The sequence below is a fragment of the Artibeus jamaicensis genome, unplaced genomic scaffold, assembly GCF_021234435.1.
Source record: "Artibeus jamaicensis isolate MK-2021 breed Jamaican fruit bat unplaced genomic scaffold, CSHL_Jam_final contig_3126, whole genome shotgun sequence".
In the NCBI taxonomy this organism is placed as follows: domain Eukaryota; kingdom Metazoa; phylum Chordata; class Mammalia; order Chiroptera; family Phyllostomidae; genus Artibeus; species Artibeus jamaicensis.
Genome location: NW_026521723.1, coordinates 8450675 through 8477524, shown reverse-complemented (window position 1 = coordinate 8477524; position 26850 = coordinate 8450675). Strand labels below are relative to the sequence as shown.

Sequence of the window (26850 nt, the reverse complement as noted above, 5' to 3'; positions counted from 1 at the left end):
TTAATCTGAAGGGGTGGAGCACATGAGGCAGAGCCAGCCCATTGTGGTTACTTAATTCCATGTCATTTGGAGAGGAGTTAGGAGGATGCTGTAGAGAATTTGGGACAAGATACAAAAGATTAAGCAATTAAGACAAAAGAAAAATGGAGAGGATGACATTTCAGAAAGGTTAAACAATTGAATATAAGAAAAAAATTTTTAATTTTTAAATTTTATGAATTCCTCCTTATAGAATTACAATTCAAAATGCCTTTGCACCAGAATTTTGAAGGGAGTGCTTAAAAATAACCTGAGACAAATTTTTAAGGCATCAGCTTTCCTCTAAATTCCTAATGCTGTGCCGAACAACCATCTAACACAAGTCATGACTACTCAGTTCTTAGGTTTTTGTTTTACTTTTTTTAAAAAAAATTAGAGCTGTTTTAGATATATAGTAAAATTGAGAAGGAGGTGCAGAAATTTTGTACAGCCTCACATGCATAGCCTTCCCCCATGAACATCAGTCACGAGAATGGTACATTTTACCGAGCATAAACCCATATAGGCACATCATAACTACCCAAAGTCTGTTGTTTACCTTAGGTTTCACTCTTGGTGTTGTTAATTCTATGGGTTTGGGCAAATGTATGGTGACATCTATTCATTATTATAATAGCATACAGAGTATTTTCATTGCCTTTAAAATCCTCTGTCATCTGCCCAGTCATCTTTCCTCCCATCCTCAGCCCTAGATGCCACCTATGTTTTTTTTACTGTCTCCATAATTCTTTCTTTCCAGAATGTCCTATAGCTGGAATCATACTGTATGTAGCCTTTTCAGATTGGCTTTTTAACCTAGTAACATGAACTTACAGACCCTCCATGTCTCTTTATGACTTGATAGGTCTCTCCATTTTAGTGCTAAATAATAATTCATTATTTGGATATTTGTTCAATAGTTTCTTTATTCAGTCACCTACTGAAGGACATCTTGGTTGATTTCAAATTTTGGTAATTATAAATAAAGCTGCCATAAATATTCATGTGCAGGTTTTTATATAGACATAAGTTTTCAACTCCTTTGCGTAAATACCAAGGAATACAATTTCTAGATCATGTATGAAAAGTATTCTTGATCGTATAAGAAACCACTAACTGTCTTCCAAATGGTTGTATTATTTTGCATGTCTATCAGAAATACATGGGAGTTCCTGTTTCTTTACATTCTCAACAGTGTTTGGTGTTGTCAGTGTTTTGGATTTTGGCTATTCTAACACGTGTATAGTAGTATCTCATTGATACTTCAGTTTGCATTTCCCTGGTGACCTATGATGTAGAGTGTCTTTTCATATGCTCATTTGTCATCTCTATATCTTTTTTGAAGCTTATTTTTAATTAGATTTTTTGGTTGTTGTTGAGTTTTAAGAATTGCTTGTATACTTTGACTAATAGCCTTTTTAAAAAGTTGTCTTGGTAATATTTTCTCCCAGTGCCCTAGTTTTTAATTTTAATGAATTTCAACTTATAAGTTCTTTGTTTCATGAATTGTGTCTGGTGTTTTATCTAAAAGGCCATCATCATACCCAAAGTCATCTAGGTTTTCTGCTGTTATTTTCTACAAGGTTACTGTTTTGCATTTTAAATTTGGGTTCATGGTCCATTTGGGGTTCATTTTTTAAAAGAGTGTAAGGTTTGTATCTAAAGTCATTTTCTGTGAATGTTTGATTGTTTTACTACCATTTGTTGAAGAGATAATTTTTTGCTCCATTCTCTTATCTTTGTTCCTTTATTAAAATCAGTTGACTGTATTTATATAGTTTATTTCTGGGTTTTCTATTTTTTTCTACTGATAAACTTGTCTACTTTTTTTCCAGTGCCACACTGTCATGATTACTGTAGCTTTGGAGTAATCTTTGAAGTTGAATAGTGTTAGTTCTCCACCTTTGCTTTTCTATTTTAATATTGTACTGGGTATTCTGGGTCTTTTGCCTCTCTCTATAAACTTTAGAATTACTTTGTCTGTATCCATAAAATAACCTGTTGGGATTTTGAGTGGGATTACACTGAATCTATACATCAATTTGGGAAAAATTTGACATTTTTACAAAATTGACTCTTCCTATTCATGAACTTCAAATATCTATTCATTTATTTAGTTCTATGATTTCTTTCATCAGAACTTTATAGTTTTCCTTACATGTACACTGTATACATTTTGTTATATTTATACTTAAGTATCTAATTTTTGAATGTGCTAATATAATTGGTGCTGTGTTTTTTATTTCAAATTCTACTTGTTCATTGTTGATATACAGGAAAGCAACTGATGTTTTATGTTAACTTTGTATCCTGAGAGCAAAAGAAAGAGAAAGAGATGTCTTTTGGATTTTCTACATGCTTAATCATGTTATCTGTGAATAAATAGTGTTATTCTTTATTCCAACCTGTACACCTTTTATTTCTTTTTCTTGCCTATCACATTAGCAAGGACTTCCAGCACAATATTGAAAAGAAGTAGTGAGAGAGGCCATCCTTGCCTTGTACCTGGTCTTAGTGAAGAAGCTTTGAGTTTCTCACCAGTGAGTGTGATGTTAGCTGTAGGGTTTTTGTTAACAGTTTATATCAAGTTGAAAAAGCTTTTCTCTATCAGTAGTTTACTGAGAGTTTTTATCATGAGTAGGTGTTGAATTTTGCCAAATGCTTTTTCTGAATCTATTGATATGATCATGTCATTTTTCTTCTGTCATCTATTAATGTGAAGGATTACACAAATTGATTTTCAAAAGTTGAAATAGCCTTGTATATCTAAGATAAATCCCACTTATTGTTGTATAATATTCTTGTTACACATTGTTGGATTTGATTTGCTAATATTTTGTTGAGGATTTTTAAATCTATACTTTTGAGAGTATTAATTGGTAGTTTTCTTTCTTTTAATGTCTTTGTCTGGTTTTGGTATTAGGGTAAGGCTAGCCCCATGGATTAAGTTAGGACACATTTTCTTTGCTTCTATCCTCTGAAGAGATTGTAGGAAACTGATATACAGAATTACCTTGGAGATATCGTGGGTTCAGTTTCATACCACCTCAATAAAGTGAGTTATACTCTTTTGTTGATGGAGAATTTTGCCTTTAGTTTATTTAAAAAAAAAACAACAAACACATCTGTGAAGTGCAATAAAGCAGAAGAGAGTGAAACAAGGTACACCTGTAATTTCCCCCTTAAGCCATTCAGATTTTTAAATGTATTAACCTTTTCCTTATTTGATCATGAGAATCATCAAGAGCATGTGTTAAAAAATTCAGGTTTCCAGAGGGTACTTTACTGAATAACATTCTCCAAGAGAAATATCCTGATAGTTTATAATGTTAATGAGCATCCCAAGGTGATCTTAAAAATCTGACAAATTTGCAAAACAGTGCTTAGGAGCCAAAGTCATGGACACAAGCCCCACATGTGGAGAATTTTTTTTGGTGGATGCCTTAGCCCAAGGTGACCCTCCCACTCTCACTGATCATCCAACATAAACTACTGATCATTCTGAGTTTATCCTCAAATTCAAAGAACATTAATGAAAAGCAAATCAGTTTCAAAATGTACCTTCTATTGGTTCTCATCTTTGTTTCTAAAAAAACACATTCAAATTATTATCATTGTTACTATAGTCACTCTCTTTTAGCTAGAAAGAGAAAGTTAAATTAACTTTACAAGATTAATGAAAGACCTTATTTTAAGCCACCACACATGGCCTATTAACATCATATGCCAAATGGAGTCCAGCCACAATAGATCATTTATGCAACAATGAAAAGGCCAATTACATTTATTTTCTAGAGTGAAGAACTGACTGACTGACTGATGCTATTGACTGTGACTGAGTAGCTTCATTTGGATTTGTATATTTATTCAAGTAAAAGAGCTATATTACCAGTGAAATCTCAACTTTTCTTTTTTAAACTAGCAATATTAGTGCTATAAAAGAGATTACAGAAAACTAAATGTGGTCTATAAAGTCAAAATTATACCTTATTTAAATTTTTACTTTTGCCTCTGTTTTCTATGTTACTTATGGCTCTTTCCTTAATTTCTCAAGAGCTTCCATTTATCCATGTCTATAAAGGGTTACAAGCACTTCTCCATATGGAACATAAATGAGTAAAACATAATAAAAATGAATTGGATTGTTCCCCATTCTTCATTCTTTTCTGTCATGTGGTCTTGCAATGCATAAGATTTTGTGACATGTATTTCCTAGTCATTGACCCAGGCTTTATTATGCAGATAGTTTTGGTGGATAGAATGAAGGCATGTAACTGAACACAAGTCTGGCTGCTGCTGCTTCTAAAGCCAACACTGGAGAGATGGTTGCTGATATAAAGGTAAGTAGTGGCTTATTTGCAGTTGTTGGCAATCTGGAAAATGGGAGACTCATGTCTCAAAGCCCATCTCCACATCTCAGTGGAGGCAGAGGTTTTTATAGGGAGGGAGAGGGGAATGGAAAAAGAGATCGGGGAGCAGATTGAAAAGTTCTCTGCATGCAGTTGAGCACAGTCTATTCTGATAACACAAGCGATGATCCAGTATGTGTCATCTTGATTAGGCATCCTGGCTTTATCCTGGTTTCAAGTCATCCTGGATCCATGGATGAAAGTCAGCAAATCTCCTGTAGCTGGGATGCCTGAAGGTCAGAGTTTGTATTTTTTGAAGTTAGTTCCTATGAGTCTTATACAGCATGCTGTTTATCTATAAACTATATTCTAGGCAGGGTCAGCCCTTACAGAAATAATGCCAAAGAATGGTGGAGTGGGATAGAATTCCCCACTGCTACAAATTTCCACCGTTACAGATGTGGCAGAGTATTTATTTCAACCTAAGGCCCTAAGAGATCTTAGAGCTCACTTTTATTACTCTGATTTGTTATTTAAAAAATGCTATTGCTCTGGGAAGCCACTTTCCCTTTAGTCTAAATGGTCTAGAATACATAAGTGTGAGGAAGTCTTTGTAATCCATACTTAAATCCCAAGCAAAGATGAACCAGTCAATTTACAGACCAACTGGCAAGAAAAGTAAACATGTGTAAGGCATTGAGTAAGGGGGAGTTTGGTGTGCAACGCTGCTGTAGTAGCAAAAGCTGATCATGTAATACTCCTGATGCAATACAAACACATAAGCCTTAAATATTTTGTCATTTTGTATTGTTTGCATTGAAAATGTAAAAATATTTAGAGGAAGAATAAGTATACATAATCAATAATGTGTCCACTTTTACTGGATTGAGGATGGAGAAAACATGAAAATGTATGTGAATACACACAAATTAAGAGCATATATGAAGCAGATAGGATATTAGGGGCTTTAAAAGACTTTAGCATAGAATTAATAAACTAGATAAAGACAAATAAAGAAAAATCTAAAGGAGGCAAATAAGTAATTCATTTTTTAGGATTATAGATATTTTTACTTTCTCATTTTATTGTTATACCCTAAACAAATTATGAAATTATATTCTTTTATAATAAAAAGTTATAATAGAGTATCACAATAGTTAAAATAACAGCAATAATTTGCTTTAACATTACACATTTCTCTTTTAAATTTTTTATTAAAAATTTTATTATGAAAAATTTTAAACATAAACACAACTGGAGACCATAGTATTTATGAACCCATTACCAATTCCATCATCCATGATAGAGAAGCAATTCTTTAAACATTAGAAGATAAAATTTAGTTTTGAAAATGTTTTACCTAGATTTTACTTATTTTGCTAAGGTGCCATACCAACATGAATAATTTAAAGATGGGAGTTTATAAACCCCCTGGGAAGATGGGACCCACAGGCATATAAGTGAACACTGTGTGTGGTACATAGTAAGCACAGCAGCAAATGAGAGAATATGCACAAAGCACTTAGCCAGTGTCTAGCACAGAGTAAATGTCCAGTGCATTTTTGCTGCTTTTCTCCAGTGTTGACACAGAAATAGAAGTAGATGGTTTCTTCCCCAATGAAGGACAAAGTTCTTTTTTCCCCCATTTTGTTGTGGTTCCTTCAAGATAGAATCAACATTTTATTATTCTTTGTGTCCTCAGCACTTCATATGAGGAACAAGCATATATAGGAAGCACTCTTTTTTTTAAAATAAAAGATAATATAAGGTGAAGAGAAAGATCAAAAGTCTCTAACCTACTTCTTGAACTCATCAACTGCAATTATTTGCCATGTACAATTTTTTTAAAGTTCACTTACTTAAATTAATTTATCACTAAAGGTAGTTTATGTTTCCTTATAACTTGTTTTGGATACTTGTTAACTAACTGCTAGAAATATCTGGTTCCTGATAGTGTGCTTTGCCTTGTCAAATTAAAAAAAAATAAACAACTGCTAATCATGGAGAAAAGTCTGATTTATTTTCTTGACTGGTTTACTTGTTTTCCATAGACATAAAGGAACCTAATGAGTCTAGTTTTCTTTAGTTTTCTGAAACTCTAAAATTGAAGACAAAGATGTCAGGACTGTAAAATACCATACAGAATATAGATTATGAACCATCATAGGACAGGACAAAGAATAAGGAACTTCCCCATTTTCTCAAAGAGATTACAGTCTAGGAAGGTGAGTTGTTAAAACAGAAGGCTGAAACTCAGAAAATTGAAGGAAAGGCCATAAATGACTTTCCGGTGCAGAAAGCATATTATATTCAAAGGTCTCAGAGAAGCCATATGCTTAAAACCAAATAAAGCCAAGGATAGAAAAAATTTTACTTAATTTCTTAGCTCATCACTCAGAAATTTAACCAGAGTCAAGTGTAAAACTTCAGTCTTGAATATGTACTATCTTAATGGAGGTTCTGAGAACCTGCAGAATAAATACAAGAGAGAGCATTCTCTGCATACTTTAGCAGCCAAATGGAATATTAACCTGATGTGTTAGTTCTTTAGAAGTTCTTCTGAGCATAGCTACAGTGTTAGAATATAGAAGGCATTCATCTCAACAGCCTCTGTCCTGGAGCCTAGTGTTTGGAATTGCACAAATTTTTAATCTGATCAGGTAGAGGGAAAGTACGAGGGTTTCTGGAATCATGGGTATATCAGCCTGGAGGGTGCCTGACTGAGGAATGACCACTGCCAGAATGTATGCTTTGATTAGATTAATATGAAGATGCCTTATTATTGAAACAAATTACTTTAAACACTTCCTCTGAGTCTCCTTTAAATTTCATTCTTCTTAAATTCAAGTTGCTTATCTTCATCTCCTTATTCAGAATTTTTCACTTTGGATAATAAAAACTAAAACTGTATTTCAAGAACTATAGCTATTATAGCCACATAGACATTAAATTTATGATAAGACAGATTTTTACATATGTCAAAACCCATTTATTTTTCATATCCACAAAAAACCTATCAAGAAAATAGGAATATAAGAGGTTTATGTAAAAATGAATTTCATAATGACAGACAAGCTTATATAGATTCTTTCTCTAAATTTAATTGTCTTGTCCTGCTTCTTTCTACTTAGGTCTAAGTGTGCTACAGAAGTAGCTCTAATGAGAAATTATTTATTTTGAAACTAAAACAACAACCTCTACTCAACTGTACTTAAACAGTGTATGTTGGATTCAGCTCATACATGTTCACAGTATTTTATAAACTGCCTGTTACTCATAGTCATTATTTAAAATTAAATTATATAGTTCTAACTGTGGTGGCTCAGTAGGTTAAGCATCACCCTGAAAACCAAAGTGTCACAAGTTCAATTCCTGGTCAGGGCACATGCCTGGATTGCCATCCAGGTCCCCAGCTGTGGTATATGGGAGGTAACCAGTTGATGTTTTTCCTCCCTCTTTTTTTCTTTTAATTCCTCTTTCTCTAAAATAAATAAAATTTTTAAAAATATAAATTAATTAAATTATATACAGTTAACATTATATATGCTATACTAAAAACAAAGGTAATAAATATTGAAACTTTATCATGTTCAAGTTATTTTAATGACTTCTTAAGGTTATTAAGATTTTTTAAAGTAGAAATGCTATTGAATGGTGCACTGCTACTATGTACATATTTCCAGTTCTGAATGCAATGATATCATGGTGGTGGCTGGAAGCCAGCCACAGTGAAAGTACTTACAACTTGGAAATCAGCAAACACTATGATAAAGTTTAATTTGTTGTTTTGTTCATTTTTCACACTTAAGAAATTGAGAAAGAAAATTATAATAATAAAGATTAAACTTGAGTGTGCCATGTCTAGTGATGAAGTTGAAAGAGGTTAGAATTTGTACAAAGTAAGATAATTGCACATTACAGATCACATTTAATGACAACAAGATTATAGGGAAAATAATTATAGGATTAGCATGCAATTCCATTTGTTAAATAATGGTTGAATTGTACCATGGGCTGGCTATGGATAAAAGGCTTTGCCAAAAAATAATGAAAGCATCTGTGAGAATCAACTGGCTATATAGAATTCACAAAAAATAGTATTCCATACATTATTAATTTTTGTAAATTTAAAGTCAAATAATCTTAAAGGCAGCAAGAGAAAAACAGCTAGTAATATACAAGGGAGCTCTGATAAGGCTATCAGCTGATTTCTCAATAGACACACTACGAGAAAGAAAAAAATGGCACAAAACATTACAAGTAATGAAAAGCAAAGATTTGCAACCAAGATTACCTAGCAAGGCTCTCATTTAAAATGAAAGGCAAAATAAGGAGCTTCACAGATGAAAATAAGGCTGAAACAATGTATCTCCACCAAATCAACCTTGAAAGAGATGCTAAACAAACTGCTTTAAGAAGATGAAGAGAGAGAGAAGAACACAGGCACATAGGGGAAAAATGGCAATGAATAAATACCTATCAATAGTAACCTTAAATGTAAATGGATTAAAAGCTCCTATCAAAAGACATAGGATAACTGAATGAATAAGAAAACACAACCCACGTATATACTGCCAACAAGAGACCCACAGAACAAAAGATCTACACAGGCTGAAACTGAAGGGATAGAAAAAAAATATTCTAAGCAAATGGACATGAAAAAAAGGCAGGGGTAATAATACTTATATCAGACAAAATAGACTTCAAAACAAAGGACATTACAAGAGACAAAGAAGGTAACTACATAATACTTAAGGGAGTTGTCCAATAAAAGAATATATCCCTTGTAAACATATATGCATCCAACATAAAAGCATGCACCCCACATAAAAGCAACTAAATATATAAGGGAAATAATATATATTTGCAGGACTTTAAGGAGACTAACAGCAATACAGTCATCATAGAGAATTTTAACACCCCACTGAAAACAATGGATAGATCATCCAAATAAAAACTCAACAAGGATATTGTGACATTGAACAAACCCTAGATCAAATGGACTTAATTGATATTTACAGAGTATTTCACTCCAAAGAAGGTAAATACACATTTTTTTCAAATGCACATGAAATATTTTCAAAGGTAGACTACATGATACGACACAAAACAAGGCTCAACAAATTCAAGAAAATTGAAATCATATCAAGCATCTTCTCAGATCACAATGTCTTGAAACTAGAAACCAACCTCAAGGAAAAGTCTCAAAAATGGTCAAATTCATGGAGACTGAATAATATGTTATTAAACAGTGAATGGGTTAGCAATGAAATCAAGGAGGAGATCAAAGAGCACCTGAAAACAAATGAAAATGAACACACAACAGTCCCAAACCTATGGGACACAGCAATGGCTGTCCTGAGAGGAAAGTCAGTGGCAATGCCAGCCTACCTAAAGAAGATAAAAAAAATCTCAAATAAACAACCTAACCCTACATCTACAAGAACTAGAGTAACAAAAATAAACAAAGCTCGGAGTAAGTAGAAGGAAGGAAATAATCAACATAAGAGCAGAATTAAGTGACATAGAAAATAAAAGGATAATTAAAAAGATCAGTGAATCCAGGAGCTGGTTCTTTGAAAAGATAAACAAAATCAATACACCTTAACCAGACCCAACAAGAAAAAAAAAGAGGACCCAAATAAATAAAATAAGAAATAAAACAAAAGTAACAGCTGATACCACAGAAATACAAAGGATTGTAAGAAATTACTATGAACAACTATATGTCAAAAAATTGGACAACCCAGGCAAAACAGATAAATTTCTAGGAACATAATATTCTAAAACTGAATCAAGAAGAAGCAGAAAGCCTGAACAGACCAATAGCAACTAGCAAAATCAAAGCAGTAATAAAAAACTCCCAGCACACAAAAGTCCTGGACTAGATGGCTTCACAGGTGAATTTTACTAAACATTCAAAGAAGAACTAACTCCTATTCTTCTAAAACAATTCCATAAAATTCAAGAAGAGGGAAGACTCCCAAATTGTGTGCTATACATTTTTATATCATTACAACTTATAGAAAAGTTTTGGATGTATGTATATCCTGAGTACTGCTTATTAAACATTCACCATAACACCATTCCAAAAGATTGTGTGAAAGAGAAATAAAATTATACTCCCACTAAAAATGCTGAATATTTGAATAGTCTACTTTTTCACCAAGTTATTATTGTGATGGGAAAATATTTTAACTTTTTTGATATTGGAAGAAATAAGTCATAAGAGAAGAAAAGAAAACATCTGTGGATTTAAAATAGCTTTTAAAAGTCACTGAACCAGTGGCCCCTCCAAAGTGAGTTTAGTTCTTACCTAAGTGACACAGCCAGCTAAAGTGTGAATGGATTATAAATAAGATTCAGTACAAGTTTTTTTTTAATCTCTCGTATTTGGAGTATTGTCTTTCTTATGAAACATGGCTTTATTTTAAAGGTTTTGAATTTTAAAGCCCCAGAGTTTGAGTTGAAGCTCTTAGGCTTAGGATGGGATTTAGAAGGATAACAGGCCTCTCTTTCATCCATTGGAGGGATGTGGGAAAATCTGACATTCTGCTTTCTGAGAAAAAATAATATTAAAGCCAAAATGTGGTGTACAATAGACTGATTCTTCTGGCAAGGTAATCAATATGGAACTAAGGTATTCATGTTATTTCTTTATGAGCATTAATAAAAATAGGTCTAGTATCTGGTCTACATCTGACACTGAACAAGAATGTTTATTGACCTGTCACCATAAAAGTGTGTATAAATCTGGGGGACTAACTATTCTTGGCATGATTAAACTTTGATAAGAAAGCTTATTTTTTGAGTTAATTTAATCTATTCTATTGACTAGTCATTGATGAATAAAAAATCATCCCAACACTTAGTAGCTTAGAAAATGTTTTATTATGTCTCACAATTCTGTGTTCTGGCTATGCAATGCTCATGCTGCTCTTGTCTGGCATTGCTCAGGGGGTTAGCGAGTCTGGAGCTGGAGGGCCTCAGGTGTCTTCATCTACCTTATGTCTGAGATGCCTGACAGCTGGGATATTTCTGTCCAGAGGATCTCATTATTCTATAGTCCATCCTGAGTTATTTTTTATGGTGGCAGGATCTGGTTTCAAGAGTTAAAGAAGAAGCTGTCAGACAGACCTTTTGTGCCATAGGCTTAAAATTGGCATACCATTATTTTTACTACAGTCTATTGGTCTGTGAAGCCATAAGTTCAGTATAGATACAAAGGTAGAAAATATGGATATCTCCTCTTGATGTGAGGGGCTGCAAGGTTGCATTGCAAGCATTCATGGGAAAGATTATTATCACTCTCAGCAAACAATGAACCTCACTCACATACCCTGGAAAGTCTATAGAGGTTATTTGATAATATTCTTTTATTTGTAAGTTTCTAGTAATTAAATCAGCCGCCGTACCAATGTTGCCTAAGAGCAAATTAAATAATATAATTTTCAATCATCAAGCTATCTGGCATATTAAAGAGGAATAGTTCTGGCTAACAGACACGGTTAAGATTCAATCAATGGTCACTTTGACAGAGTGCACAAGGCACATTTCAATTGTTTTCAAGTGTCTGGCACTGCTGATTATGTAAGGCCAAGAACTGAGTACCTGATACTCTGGAATGTCCTTTCTGCCCAAACCAGTTCGTTATGTCTATATTTGGAATTCACCTACCATTACTTCCTTCTTTAAAAGCCAATTCCCTGACCTTTAATAAGAGGAAAGTAAAACACAGTGTCATGGCATTGGTTTAAACATATCTTGAATATTTTCTTAAAAAATAAAAACAGTGAAAGAGAGAGTGAGAGGTTGGCAGAGTTTTGAGGCATGCGGTTGTGGTGAGAGTTGGCATAGGAGTCATATTTTTGAGAACTACATCCTTCTTCCTGATACCCCCTAAATGCTATGCCCTGGGTCCCACTCCCAAGGCATACAGTAACATCAAGACACTGAGGCAGGATGCTGGGTGGTTGTGACAGGGGACAGAGATGAGAACTGGCTTTTGCGGGGGTGGAGGCAGTGAAAGACTAGGAAAAATGATCATTGGATTCAGCTGTGGTGTCTTCTCAACCCTCAACTAAGGTGCAGAGGACATTGCTACAGAGAGAAGTTTGATGCTGCAGTTCACATGTGTGTAGGGGGGGTTTATTTCTGGAGTCCAACCTAGGTTTTGAGACACCTGCCTTAGATGACTAGTTCTATCTGCTATAGGATGTTGAGCAGATTGTTTGAATTCTTCTGGTCTAAAGATAATAAATAATAATATTTACCTCAAGATTTGTTAGGATGAAGTGAGACACTCAGCAATTACTACAGTGGGCTCCATGGAGTTCTAAATAGCTGGAAAGTACACTTATTATTAGCTGTAATTAGAGAGTAAAGTGAGAAAACCCATAATTTTTTGGAACTGATAAAGACAAAAATAGTCCCAAATGAATATTAAAAGGGACTTATGAGCAACTATATATACCAGTATCTTTTATGGTGCTTTTCAAATTTGTATTTATCTTGAATATAGATCTTTATCTATCCAATTTGTATTGCTTAGCAGCATTAAGTTAACAAAAAGGAAACTATAAAATTATCGTACTCTTCAAATTTTGAATGTCACAGTTAACCTCTTTGAAAGGTGCCTTCTGTATTGGCAAGCCACCTGCTATAAAGGCTGGAGTGACAGTTACATACAGTTTCACTTGATATTAGTCCCATTCATTTCATAGTAAGAGATTTGCTTACATCTTTTTCTCATTCAAATACCCTTTCAGCTCTTCTCTACCTATCCAGGGTAGGATCCTCTTGCTGCTGCTTTTCCTTACTTTTATAAAACATAAAGAGTTTTTTCTAGATCTTTTCCACATCACCTCACTGTTAGCTCGTTAGATGGGAGTCCTTCTATGGGCTACTAAAATTCCTGGTTTTCTCTTATATTGTAGTTTTATAAATCTCACAAAGTACATTCCTAACAAGAAAGTTTCTCTCTTTAAGATTTCTTCTATTCTTATTCATATTTCCTGGTCACTTTACCTCATATAAAATAACATTAGCCAAAAAACAGAGAATGAGATCACAGCCTCTCAGAAGTTTCTTTCACCAGTGGTTTATAAAAAATAGTGGGAACAGGTTTGGGCTTAAAGCGGGTTTTGAATCAACCTGATTTTCCATCTGAAATTATGGACCAGTTCCTCACCTCTTTCCTCAGTCTTTAGTATCTAATGACATAAGTCAAAATGCATGCAAGAGAGGAATCTGCTAAAAGGAAATTTAGGGATGTTCCTCAGGGAGAAACAGTGAGATGATGTCAGCACGGTGCCTGGCCAGGCACTATCAGCTGCTTCTTATTAAGAAGGGTCTAAAGCAAAAGCTGGGAGGTTTGTTATCATGAAAGAATGTTTAGTATTTTGGCAGGCGTATGCTTGGAACTTATGTTCAAACATCCACATAGAACTGGGGATGCTGATGCTCTCCTCAGTCCTGTGCTGAAGTACGTGGGACCAAGAAGGGTTGTTTTACCTATATAGTGCTGCAAAGCAAACCGCCCCAAAACAGTGGCTTAAAGCAATGACAGCATTTCTTTTGCTCACATTTGTGCACCTTGGGAAGGGTTTGGTAGGAATAATTCATTGCTACTTATCTAGGTGTCAGCTAGGGCATCTCCAAAGCCAGGGGTTGGAATGATCTGAAGGTCTCTTTTTTCCCACATCTATTTATGCTGGTGTAGGCTGTAAGCTTCACTAAGGCTGCTGGTAGAAGCACATGGCTTCTGCTTGTGCCTTGGGCTTCCTCACAAGATGGTGGCTGGGCTCCTAGTACCAGGATCCTAAATGGGAGAGCCACGTGACCACTGTATCCCTTTAGTGCTCTACAAGTCACATAGCATCACTTTCTGCCTTACACTATTGTTTGCTGCAGCCACAAACTGCCCAGGTTCAAGGGGAGGGAAAGGAGAATTTACTTCTCAATGTGGCAGTGGCAAACCTTGCAAGAACATGTGGGACCAAAAGTTATGCAGTGGCCAATTTGGGAAAATGCCATCTTCCATAAAGACTCATGGTGTTGCAGGAGTGCATTAGGCTTAAGCATGTTCAGAAGTGCTAAAGGGACATTAGGGATTCAGGTTTCTCATGCAGCATCCAGGCACTAGTCCTAGTGGTGAAATGTGATTTTCTCCTGGCTCTTCGAGAGAAGATATCACAGGGGAGCTAATTAAACAAACAACCAAACAAACAACAACAAACAAAATAAATGATGCTAGTCTTATATCTAGCACCCAGGAAACCCTGAAGTTTTTGAGGCAGCTATCCAAGTAACAGTTATTAGCCACAGAAGTGTGTATATTGATGCTAATGTGAACTCATTGTGCAACAGGCTGGTCAGGCCTGGAACAATGCAGGCTAATGGGAACATCCAACAATCACCGCCAGTGACTTGAATCCAGTACAATTTTACAGCAATGATTTTGTTTCTCAGTATGAAATTATTTTCTTCTCTCTGAATCCATCTTTGAACTGTGTTTCTCTTCAAGCTGAAAACAAAGATTATCAAATCATTTTAGAATCAATAAACAGTTGTCTTTGGTACCATGATTTTATAGAAATTCATATATAACCCATTACATTTCTTATTCGAACAACTGGTTTGTGTTGTAACTGCATTCTCTTCTTCTCTCCTATTTATATAGACATTAGCTCTACCTTTAACCAGTTCACTTCTCAAAAGAGATTCAGAGAAATTGGACTTAATTTACGCTGGTATGACTGAGTATAACTTGAATTTCAAGTGCATTTGTTTTTGCTAAAATCCAAATAAACTGAAACCAAGTGATAATGTTCACTGTTCTTAACTGATCTCCCCCACTTACCTAAAGCAGAGTCATTGGCAGACTTGGCAGTCAGACCATATCTCTAGTAAATCATCTCCCAGTACCCCCCCCTCCTCATTTAACATGCTGTACTGGACAATGCCAGAACCAAGGCTAGACCTGTGGGTGTTAAATTATTAACTTTCCTTTCAGCCATGGCTGTTCACTGAGGCTGCTTCTAGGGCTTTTCACGAGCAACCTTTGCCAGATTTCTGCCCTTTGCTCTTCAGTGACTTCTTTCTCCTAATACTTTGTCACAAGGAAACATCAAAAAGTTCTTTGAAAAATCTGAGAAAACTATACTTCCTTGGTCACTTGCATAGTGTGCCATAATTAGATCTTATTTAAAATAGGAGAATTTTTTATTGTTGTTCAAGTACAGTTGTCTTTTTGTAGTTGTTCAAATAGAAGGAATTCAATAGATTAGAGACACACCCTTTTTTGAAAGGTGTGCTTTTGACTGCAAATTTTGTACTATAGGCATACTGGTGTGCCTTTAATTATATTCTAATAAATTTACCCAATAATGAAAATTAGCTTTGTTAGGATATAGTTTCTTAAATTTCCCTTGGAAGCTCTCATATTTTATTGTATGTGCCATATTGATGGCAGTTTTCAGAAACATTGGTTGTAGACTTAAATACAAAACATACAATGCAAGCTATCTGACATAGAAATTTATCATAAAGTCTAGAAATACATATGTGCATTTATTTCTGTGTTTCTGATGACCTGAGTTGCCTCAGGTTTAGCATATTTAAGTTTATTAGGTGTGAATATTAATTTTATGTGTCTGGTTTACTGAGCCACAGGGTGTCCACATGTTTGGTTAAAAATAATTCTGGGTGTTTATTTGATGGTGTTTTTAGATGTGATTAACATTCTAGTGGGTAGACTGAGTCAAGCAGACCAACCTCAATGATGTGAGTAGGTCCCAACCAATCAGGTGAAAGCTTGAATGGAGTAAAAATGCTGACCCTCCTTGGAGTAAGAGAAAATCCTTTCTGCCTAATTGCCTTTGAACTGGGGCATTGGCTTTCTTTCTGTCTTCAGACTTGAATTGAAACATTGTCCCTTCCCAGGTCTTGAGCCCACCTGCCTGCCTGCCTGCCTTTGGACTAGAACTACAAAATTGCCAGGCCTGGTTCTCAGGCATTTGGACTCAGACTGGTACTAAACCATCAGCTCTCCTGAGTGTTCAGCTTGCTGACCCACTCTGCAGGTCTTGGGCTTGCTTGCCTCCATAATTATGTTAGCCGATTTCTTCTAATACATTAATAAACAGGATTATAAATACATCCTATTGGTTCTCTCTCTCCAAGGAATCCTGACTAACACAGTGGGGCAGAGATCCCCAATCTTTTGGCATCAGGGACTAGTTTCCTGGAAGATAATTTTCTATGAACTGGGGGACTAGAGATGGTTTTGGGATGATTCAAGCACAGTACATTCAGCCTTATCTCATGCCGTGTGGCCTGGTTCCTAGCAGGTTCCAAGTGTCCAGGTCTGTAGCAGAAGGTTGGGGATCCCTGCACTAGAGAACCTTACAGCTGAAGCTACTCATTTATTCTTCATAGCAAAATTTTGATGTATACAGTTTAAGAGATAACAAAATTAAACTGAAAGAAGTAAATGAATGTTTCAAGATAATACTGATGTCCCCACCCCATCAATACCCACCACCCTATCCCCCTAAAAAAACTACCAAAAAATATATAATACTGATAGTAAAAGGTGGGCTTAGGATACAAAGCAGGGAAATTCAAAAGCTATAACTCTCCTCACCAAGATAGCACTTATTTGGGAAAAAGTAGCAAGGTGACCATCACTGCTGACCATCAGTAACACCTGCAGACAGGTAAGGGAACCACAGGGGCTCTCCTGGGAGACTGGGATGGCACAGTGCAGGTTCCATCATGGACTACATCAGACTGAATCCACATGGAATCAGGTAGTCTACACCTGATATGCTACCTGCTGTCCCAATACCTTTTTAAGTAATAGAAAGATGATACTAAATCCAACATTGTAGTATAAAAGGTGAATGTAAGCAGGGACTTGGGAGAACTTTATCCACAGAACCACAGGGAACTACAAGTCTTTATGTAGCTGAGTGCATTAACCATCCATGGCCACTTTTTCAGAGTGCTTCTCATTACTAAAAATGAAAGAGGGGTGGGTGGCCATATCTGTCACCGGGATACCAAGCTGACCAAGAAAAGGGCCCAGGGCCCATGGCAACTCTGCATGTTTTGTTCAATGTCATCAAGGAGTGAGAAGGGTACCTGGAAGCGAAAGACAAACTCAATTACAGGGATAACTGTGACTAATAAGGAAGGTGGTGCCCAGATCCTGTCTTTCAGGGAAGGCAGAAGGGAGAAATGGGACGATGTCTCAGACCCTGCCCACAAGTACATCCCTGTTTCTACCTTTCCCATCCCTTCATTGCTGGGGCCACAGATGGGCCTTGCTGCCAGTAGCTCCGACTGAGTCCTAAAGCTGCTCTCCTCAGTCAGAGTGTCTGCCCCAGCCTGGAATGCTTTAGGATTATTCTCTATTACTGAGCCTAGGGGCTGGTGGCACAGTGGATAGCTGAGTCACAGGGCTAGCCACAGTGCTCGTCCCAAATCCCTCCCCTCTCTCCAACACCCTTCCTGAGATCATTGTCTTTCTCTGTTTTCCTTAGTAACTCTGGCTGCAGAACTAGCCTTGGACTTTTTGTCCTAGTTACTACATTACTGGAGCTCAGACCAGCCCCTGATTGTAACTTAGGCCTCCACCTCACTTTCCATTGCACCTTGAATTTGGGGAATCGATCTGCCTCTCAGTTGATTCTGGACCTGGGACATGGGCATGACTGGGGTCTTAGGAGCTGTGCATGCAGGAAGAAAGTGTGGTGGTCATTATGGGCAGGGGCCAAAGGGAATCTGGTGGAGTTTGGGCTGCATTGGAAACTAGGGTGGGTCCGTGATATCATCAGAGAGGTCAGGATTAGAGTAGCAGCAACTCAAAACAGAACAGGTGATAGCACCCATCTGGTAGACAGAGCCCGGCTGGCTCTGCTGCAAACCAGTGCCCTGGAGGCTGAAGGCCTTGTGGAAGGCAGCAGAGAGCCCCACCTTTTGTTGGGGGGAATTGTTGAGGCATATCCTTGGATCACACAGGTTAAATCTGTGCTTCCCCTTTCTCTAGCTGGGTGACCTTTGGTAAATTATGTAATTCCTCTGAGTTTCCGTTTGCTTCTGAACTGGCAGTGATAACGTTTGATCACAGTCTCTTATGAGGATTACACAGAGAGAAAATAAAGTGGCCAGCAGACATGGTCTTTGTAAGTGCTTGTAGTGTGGTCATTCTCAGTACAGCTCTACCACGCATCAGCCACATGACTTGGGGAACATATTTCACATCTTGGGGCTTTAGTGTCATGTCCAATGAATGAACAGTTCAACATTAGATCATCTCTAAATCCTCAACTAACTCAAATATCCTAGAATCTATTCTAAGTTCCTACTTGGCAAAGGTGTCTTGCTTTTTAAAAATTATCTTGCAGCCATCCTGTGGCTCAAATCCAAACCCACAAAAGAGATTACAGTTACTGTAAAAACAAAACAAGCAAGGAAACAAACAAAAAACTCCTCTTTTGCAACATTAAAGCCCACATATATGTTTAAATAACTTTGTTAAATTTGCTCTTTCTGCAGAGGGCTTTTCATTATTCTTTTTCATTAAAATAAAAAACGCTCTGGTTGAATTTCTAAATGTGTTTTTTATTGTCAGTCTTTCAGCCTGTTGTTAACCATTTTCAGCCTCAAATTAAACTCTGTCCTCCAAAGCTGAATGTTCTGCTACCCCATGATGATGATAGAAAGGGTACTTAACATGCTAAATAATAATAATAATATAAAATTTAAGTGTGTAGTGATCGCTGGCTGCTCAACAGGGGTCTTTCATTCTCTTTCTTTATCGGTATTTTTTAACTATAAAATTCTGAATTGAAAGGGGAAGGGTAAAATCCTACACAGCAAATGTCTGGAACTACAGGCTGTGGTAAATAGGGGATCTAATATCCAGAAAATGAATATGCAGCCTCCAAAGAAACTTATGCAATGAAGGGAAATGGATTTTCAGATTAGAAAGCTAACAGCAGGGGCAAAAGAGAACTAATTTCCAAAAGAAAAGAATAGATGTAGTTGATGTCCTCCCTCCTGACAAACTGCACTTGGATATAGTTTTTCCTTTCTTTATTTCAAAAGCCAAGTCAGGAGTTTCCTGTTCCTTTATGTCCCATAAACGAAGTCGTTCAGATAAGCAGCCCTTTGCTCTGTCAACTAATTACTTTCTGATTTGCTTTGATCTTTTATTCAGGCATTAAATTCCAGCTTCATTGCACCCCTGATGTAAAACCCAAATGTAATCACTGTTGCAAAAGGAGATAACATAACCGATTTGAAAGAGGCATTTCCTTTTGCTCAAGAGGTGTAGTATGTGATACATACGCTTTCCATGCCATTTGGGCAATTGACCTTGTTGCGGTGGCTTTTTTTTGGCCAAAAAAATAACAACCATGTAAGAATCATGTTTTTGGAATTGTAAGTTATATGTGATGCCATTTTGTGTGCTATTACTATAAATTAAGATACTCTTTTGTTCATGAAATAAAGTGGGTTTTTTTGTTTTTGTTTTTAGTGTGGCTTATGAAATCAGTACTTCATAGTCAAACCTTCATATACATTATCAATTTGCCTACAAAGTTACTTCTTTTTTGTTCAACCACATTGAAAAACATTTCTGCATAGGTTATTATTTTATCCTGAACAAATAGAGTTTATAAGTTAGAATTCCCTTACAATCCCTTTCAGTCCATATATTTAAAGACAAAAGAGCCATCTGTGAGAATCTTAAAAGCTGCTATGATTACTTTTACTTTCATCTTTAAAAACACTTTCTTATCCATTTGGCTTTAAAAAAATTACTCTTTCAAAACCCAAAATGAATAAGGGTTTGAACACTTCAAATGATTTTCTGAACTAAAAATATTCTGACTACTATTTTTTTAATTTATATTTACCGTTTCTGCTCTTTTTTGTTTTCTTCTTCATATCTCTTCATATGTAGACATGTGAACTATGCCCTCATTCTATGCTTCTGACTGGTTTTGAGCATGGGACCGATGCCGTAAGACACCAATTCCAAAGTATTCTGATTATTTCAATGAGCATTTCTCCTTCAGACACTGCCTAGACAGCTTTTATGAATGGAAGCACAGTAGGAGAGTCTCACTAGATTAGCTCTTCATTAAGCAATGCTTTAACATATATCACCCAAGCTTTATCATTTGGCCTTAGAAATTGTTGATCATCTGAGTTATCTTTTCTTGTGATTCTTAAATAATTTACTCTCTTCCATCTCTCTCCCTGCTACTCCCAGCTCTATGTAGCAACTTTTTTTCTGAACTTAATCTAGTTTCCCAAAGTTATCAGAATAAAAGCGCCATTTTTCTACTATGTTATTTTACCTGGCAAGGCTTTGGAACAAGGTGGCTTTTGGTCTCCTGTTTCAGAGGTAGAGATTTGATAATAATTAACTTTCTTGATAACCAGAATGCAACGAGGAATTTGAAGGCCATGGTGCCAGTTGTATGAACAGGCCAACAGCATTGTTACTTGTTCTTTTGTGAAAGAAAAAGAATGATTATATTGGATTCTGATCTGTTCTGTGACCAAAGGGCTCCTGGATTGTGAATTGATTGGAAGGGTCTGGTGCAGTAGAAATAAAAGTGTATGTTGGTAGTCTTATGGGCATTTTTCTAGCCATTGGCTCCTAAGAACAGAATTATATGACTGCAAATAAGGAGGTGGTTGGTGTTTAAAGTCAATATTGTTATCACAAAAACTAACGAGTGTTCAGGTCTTTATATTATGGCTATTCCTGTCATTGATGAAACATGAATTAATTTAGTTGCTTTTAAAGTTCAAATCAAAGTGCTTTGGGAGTTGCCTTGTCTGCCTTCTTACTAGCGAGAATCATCCTTCTAGCTGTTTGATTTTAAACATTTTAAACCAACTTCCTCCTTCATAAAATGCAATTAAATATAGTTTCTGCCCATTAAGTTATAATAGGATTAAATGAGATTGTATAAGGGAAACAGGCAAGTTAATACATGTAAAATATTTTGATCAGTGCCTAATATATAGCAAGCAGTCAATACTTATCAGCTAGCTCTGCCATCTATTTCATTTGACATCCAATGAGTTTAATTTTAGGAAGAAATTGTTTCTCTAAACTTTAGTGACTGGACAGTGGGGGACTCATCAAGAATTGTACTTTTACTTTTATGCCATTATTTTAGTAAATCTAGGAATGTGTTCACAGTTAAAAGCACTCTTGAACCCTCCTTCTAAGTAGAAAAGAAATACTATTAACTATGGTAGGACTGTATGTTAAGAAAAAAGCTATCTTTATTCATCCATTTCCCCAAATTTTATTTTCCATTGACTTGTAGAAAGTAGAATAGTGGCAGAACTTTCCCAAATCTACTGGTTCCTACTACCACATTCTAAAACTTCTGAGTATTCTTAAATATTTTTGTTGGTTTGTATTAAATCAAAATCTCCTAATTGCATAGGAGATTTTTATAAAAGCCCTTTGTAAGAGTTTATAAATTATGGGCTACTGCGAAAATGCTTTTGATGGTGGCACTTGCTCTGGTACTATATTGACCACTCTTTTAATGTTTTCAGTGCTCTGTTAAGGAAAGTTTGGTGTATATTGCCGAAGTGTATGAGATCACAGACTGTATTACTTCTACTGCTGGTGAGTACAATGCATTTGAGTGTTGGAGCAGGGCTGAAATCCTAGCTCTGACAAGGGAAGGGACGTTTCCTGACAGTGGTGGAACATTTGTTCTCCTGGGTCTCTTACTCTCTATGAACCCATACAAATAAACAGAAAGAAGAGCTTACATTATAGAGTATCCACTATGTGCAAGTTAGTGGATACTCTCCATAATAAAAGCTCTTTCCATAATAAAAGCTCTAATTTATGGAGTATTTGGTATATGTATGACATAATTGAATGTACTTAATTCTAAGATATGAAATCTCTGACATAGCTACTGTTTTTCTTCTAGTTTTACACATGAGGAACTGAAATCATAGAAATGTTACACAACTTGCTTAGGTTACCCAGCTAGGAAGAGGCAGAACTGGGATTCCAGGAAGCCAGGAAATCTGGCTTTTTACCACCTGCTGGTTAATTCCTACCACCACTGTCTGTGTGGGTATCACTTTTGCCCCTAAAAATTAAAGCAAAACAAACAAATAAACATAAAAAGGGAATCTCAGGGAAGGGAAAAGCAGCTTGTACTTGCCTTCTTTGTCCCACCACACTCAGATAAAATGTCACATCACACATATCAGTGTCTAATCATTTCTTTGTCAAAGAGAAACAGAGGGCAGGTTTGAATATAGTTGTACCCACCTGTGCTTGTTTGCCAGAGCCCCGCGCAGTGTCCCAGGTGGAGTGAGCCCATGAAGATGCTCAGCAGAGTTCAGGAGAAGTGGGATGACCCAGGGAGGTCTCTGTCTCGAAGCACATTTGACAAACACATTTGGTATCTTCCCAGTACACCTGCTGGCTGATGGAAAGCTGGCTAAAGGTTTAAAAGATGAGCCGAGCTGAATTTTCAAGGCCCAAATTCCTCCTGGGTCCATCTTCTCCATGCTGGTAGCATAGGCAGGGTTAGCAACTTCCTCCCTCCCGAGGGCTGTCAACTGAGAAAACTTTCTCTGCAGATGCTGCTGGTCAGACTGAGACAAAAGTAGAATGGGGGGCAAAATAGGGGAGAGAGGAAGAGGGAATGAAAAGGAAGTAACAGAGAAATGAAAGAGACTGAAATAAGGAAAGGAGTCCAGTGCTGGGGTTTGTCTACCCCTGCCGGGGAGAGGGAGAGAGAGAGAGAGAGAGAGAGGGCCTGCCTCGGACCCAGGGACCCCCTGCTCCCCTGGTCCTTTTCTTCCCCTCAGGAGGGAGGTGAGAAAGCAGATTTCCTCCCTCGGGATTTTCTAAGTCCTGTGCCAGCCAAAATTCATTTGAAAAATTAAATTACGTCTGAGGAGAAAGCACCCTTTGAAAGGCCCTGGAGGTCAGAACAATCAGGATTTAAATTAATTGGTTAATGAAAAAAAACATTTCTGAGAACAATGCTGGTAATTTGCTAAAACTAGGGTATGTTTGTAACTATTTGAAATGAATTGAATTGCTGGTTACAAGAATTAATGCTTATGGAGAAATTGCGATTGAAAGCCCCGAAGTTAAGTATTAATTCCTTAAAGCAATAGGTAATTAGTGAAGTATTGTGCACTTACAGTCAGTATTACATTCAGCGCTTAATTATATACTGTCTCAAATTGTTTCCCAGTTGTGGCATGCGTGTTAGTCTTGTTTTCCTAAACGTGATCCTAAACTGGGTGAGAGCAAGAGCTGGTTTTTGTTCTTTCATTAGTGTTTCCCACCAGGCTTGGTACAGCCCTAAACACACACCAATACTCAAAAGCTGATGGATGCTGACTGGAATCCATCCAGAAGCCTAGAAAAATTTGGCTCTTTGAAGGAAAATGTATTTAGTTATTTCAGCATGCCACAATCAGGGCCTGCTTCTCAGGAGAGCCAAAAAAAAAGTGAACACATTGTATAGTTTGAAATTGTGTGTGTTAAATATAGAATTTTAAAAGAGACATCCTACTTGAGTGAAAATAAATCATGATGAGTCCAGGTCAGGTGCTGGTTGCAGAGCAGCTGGATTTGGGTGTTGCTGATTTACCTGCATTTCACGAAGACCGAAAATAGGCATTAGGCCAGGAAGGGGATGGAGAGCATGGCTGCCCCCTAGTTTCTGGGGTGCCTTTATTTCTCAAGTGCTTTGGCTATGACCTGTTTATTAAAAAGCAACTAAATAAAACAAGGCTTTACTACCATCCATTCATGAGTGACAATAATATTTACCACTACTTTTACTAAGTTGAAACGCATTTCTCTATTTCAGAGCTACAGAAATAATAAACTCTGCTTTAGGAACATTCTCTCATATTTTCATTTTTTTGGAGTAAGTCTTCCATTTAAAAAAACATTTAATGAATGAATTTGAACAACATTCTCTATGAAAGAATATTTAAGGTTACTCCATGTCTCATATATGTTCACTTTGACTTCTTATGAAAGTGACAGTGGTGGCCGCTGAGCCCCAGGCTTCTGGGGGTCTTTGGCCCCCAGTGTGTCTGTTGGTGTTGGAAATGGTGGGATCTGCAAAAACCACCTTTGTTCAGAGGCTCATAAGATCCCTGCATAACCAAGGTTCTCCACCTTATGTGGTCAATCAGAAAACCAGAGCCCTCTGTGCATGAAATTCCCTTTGTTGCCAATATCGCTATGAATTTTATCATGTGAATTCATCTAGAAACAATTTAAATCCTCAACTAAGTGTATAGCTATGTACTTGGGCCCAATGTTGGCATAGTGACCTCACTTAATCTCTTTGCTATCAGATTAAATCAGGTGATGAAGTTTATTGAGAAGTCCCCAAATATGTCTAAATGTCTTGATTGACACACCTGACCAGACTGAAGTATTCACTTGGTAGGTTTCTGTGACAATTATCACTGAGGCCTTGCATCTTGTACAAAATCAAGCTTCATGAATGAAACTGACATCACAGATCACAGCTCTGCAGTGGAATGGATGCGAGATTTTGAGGCTTTCCAAGATATTTGGAATCAAGAGACTACATATGTTAGTAACCTGGGTTATTCAATGACCTTGGTGTTAGATTAGTTTTATAGCTCACTCAGGGTGGTAACTGGGTCTGTGGTTCTGGGTACAGGCTTAGATAAACACTTTGTGAGAGTCCCCAGTGCTGTGGAAGAATATGAAAGGGAGTTTTGTTCTGAATACGACTGTATGAAGCAATCACTGGCCAGGCACAGAGCCAGCATCAGATAACCAGGTGAAAAACTAGACATACAAGTCCAGGAAGCACAGTGAGTCCCAAACAAAATGAACCCAAAGAGGCCTACACCAAGACACATCATAATTAAAATGCAAAAGTTTAAAGACAAAGAAAGCATATTAAAAGTAGCAAGAGAAAAGAAGTTAGTTACTGCTCCCATAACACTGTCAGCTGATTTCTCAACAGAAACTTCTCGGGCCAGAGGAGAGTGGTAAGAAATATTCAAAGTGATGAAAAGCAAGAACCTACAACCAAAATTACTCTACCAAGAAAAGCTATCATTTAGAATTGAAGGATGAATAAAGAGCTTCCCAGACAAGAAAAAGCCAAAGAAGTTCCACACCATCAAACCAGTATTACATAAAATGTTAAAGGGTTTTTGTAAGAGGAAAATAGTACAGTAAAAATATGAACAATAAAATAACAATAAACACATATCTATCAACAACTGAATCTAAAAATACAAAAAACTAACAAGCAGAACTGAAACAGACTCATAGATACAGGGTCTGTTTTGATGGCTGTCAGATGGGAGGGGTGTTGGGAGTATGGGTGAAAAAGGTGAATGGGTTAAGAAGTACAACTTCGTGGTTATGGAATAGTCATGAGGTGAGGATTGTAGCATAGGAAATATACTCATTGGAATTCTGGTAGCTAGGTATGGTTTCATGTGGTGTGGGATTTATTAGGATGATCACTTCATGGGTTATGTGGTGTCTGATCACTGGCATGTACACCTGATATTGCATGTCAACTGTAATTGAAAAAACTTATTAAAAATGTAAACAAAATACTCAATATTAAAAAAAGAACAACTAGAATGCCTTCAGAAAGACAGAAGCTCTGTAACCTTGGACACAAAAACTGATACAGACAGTTTATCTCCTTTTTGGGACCCTTCTGACTTGATCCTGACTTGGGAAACCTTAAATGAAGAGAATGAGGAAGCAGACAGTGGCGCAGATAATAGTGATCACAGAGAGGAAAGCCACGAAGAGCCAGCATTCCAGAATTTTAGGCAATAATCAATGGCAGAGTACTGGAAAAGAAACAACAAATGGTTTCTACAAGTCCAAAAGTTTGAAACTCTGTGAAGGAACCATCCTCATCTCTGATTGGGGTTACTACAAAGAACAATTTTGTTAAGAATAGCAAAGCTTCTCTTGTTGGGGAAATCTGACTCTGATAAAGCCAGGGATAGAAGACATTTGGACCTGGGAGGCAGATACTGATTCCCCTTGGCCTATTCTTGGACTTTTGCAAGAAAAGATATTCTGAATGTTCTTGGATACTGATATTAGTTCAAGCATAAAACTTCATATTTTTATCATTTGAATTCAAGTACCTTTTCTGCTGCTGGATGGATTTTCTATTATTAGGCTGGGTGTATTTATAGAGGCTGGGTCTAGCGTCTACTCTCTATTTCCCTAGAGTGTTGCACTTGACCCAGGAGTTCCCCCTCCTTTTAGCAGAAAGGGAGAGGGCAAACACGAGCTTGTGCAGAGTGGCAGTGGAGTCTCCTTGGCAACCAATCAGTGTTGGTATGAAATGTACCTCATGCTTGGTAGCTATAGGACACCAGGTTTGCTGAAGTAAGTGGGAAAAACAAACATATCATT

General features: G+C 36.7%; 1 pseudogene; it reads left to right on the top strand.

Annotated features, from left to right (window-relative positions):
* The first annotated feature begins 24440 nt into the window (after window positions 1-24440).
* LOC119052773 (GPN-loop GTPase 1-like) lies at window positions 24441-26325 on the top strand (annotated as a pseudogene).
* The last annotated feature ends 525 nt before the right edge of the window (window positions 26326-26850 follow it).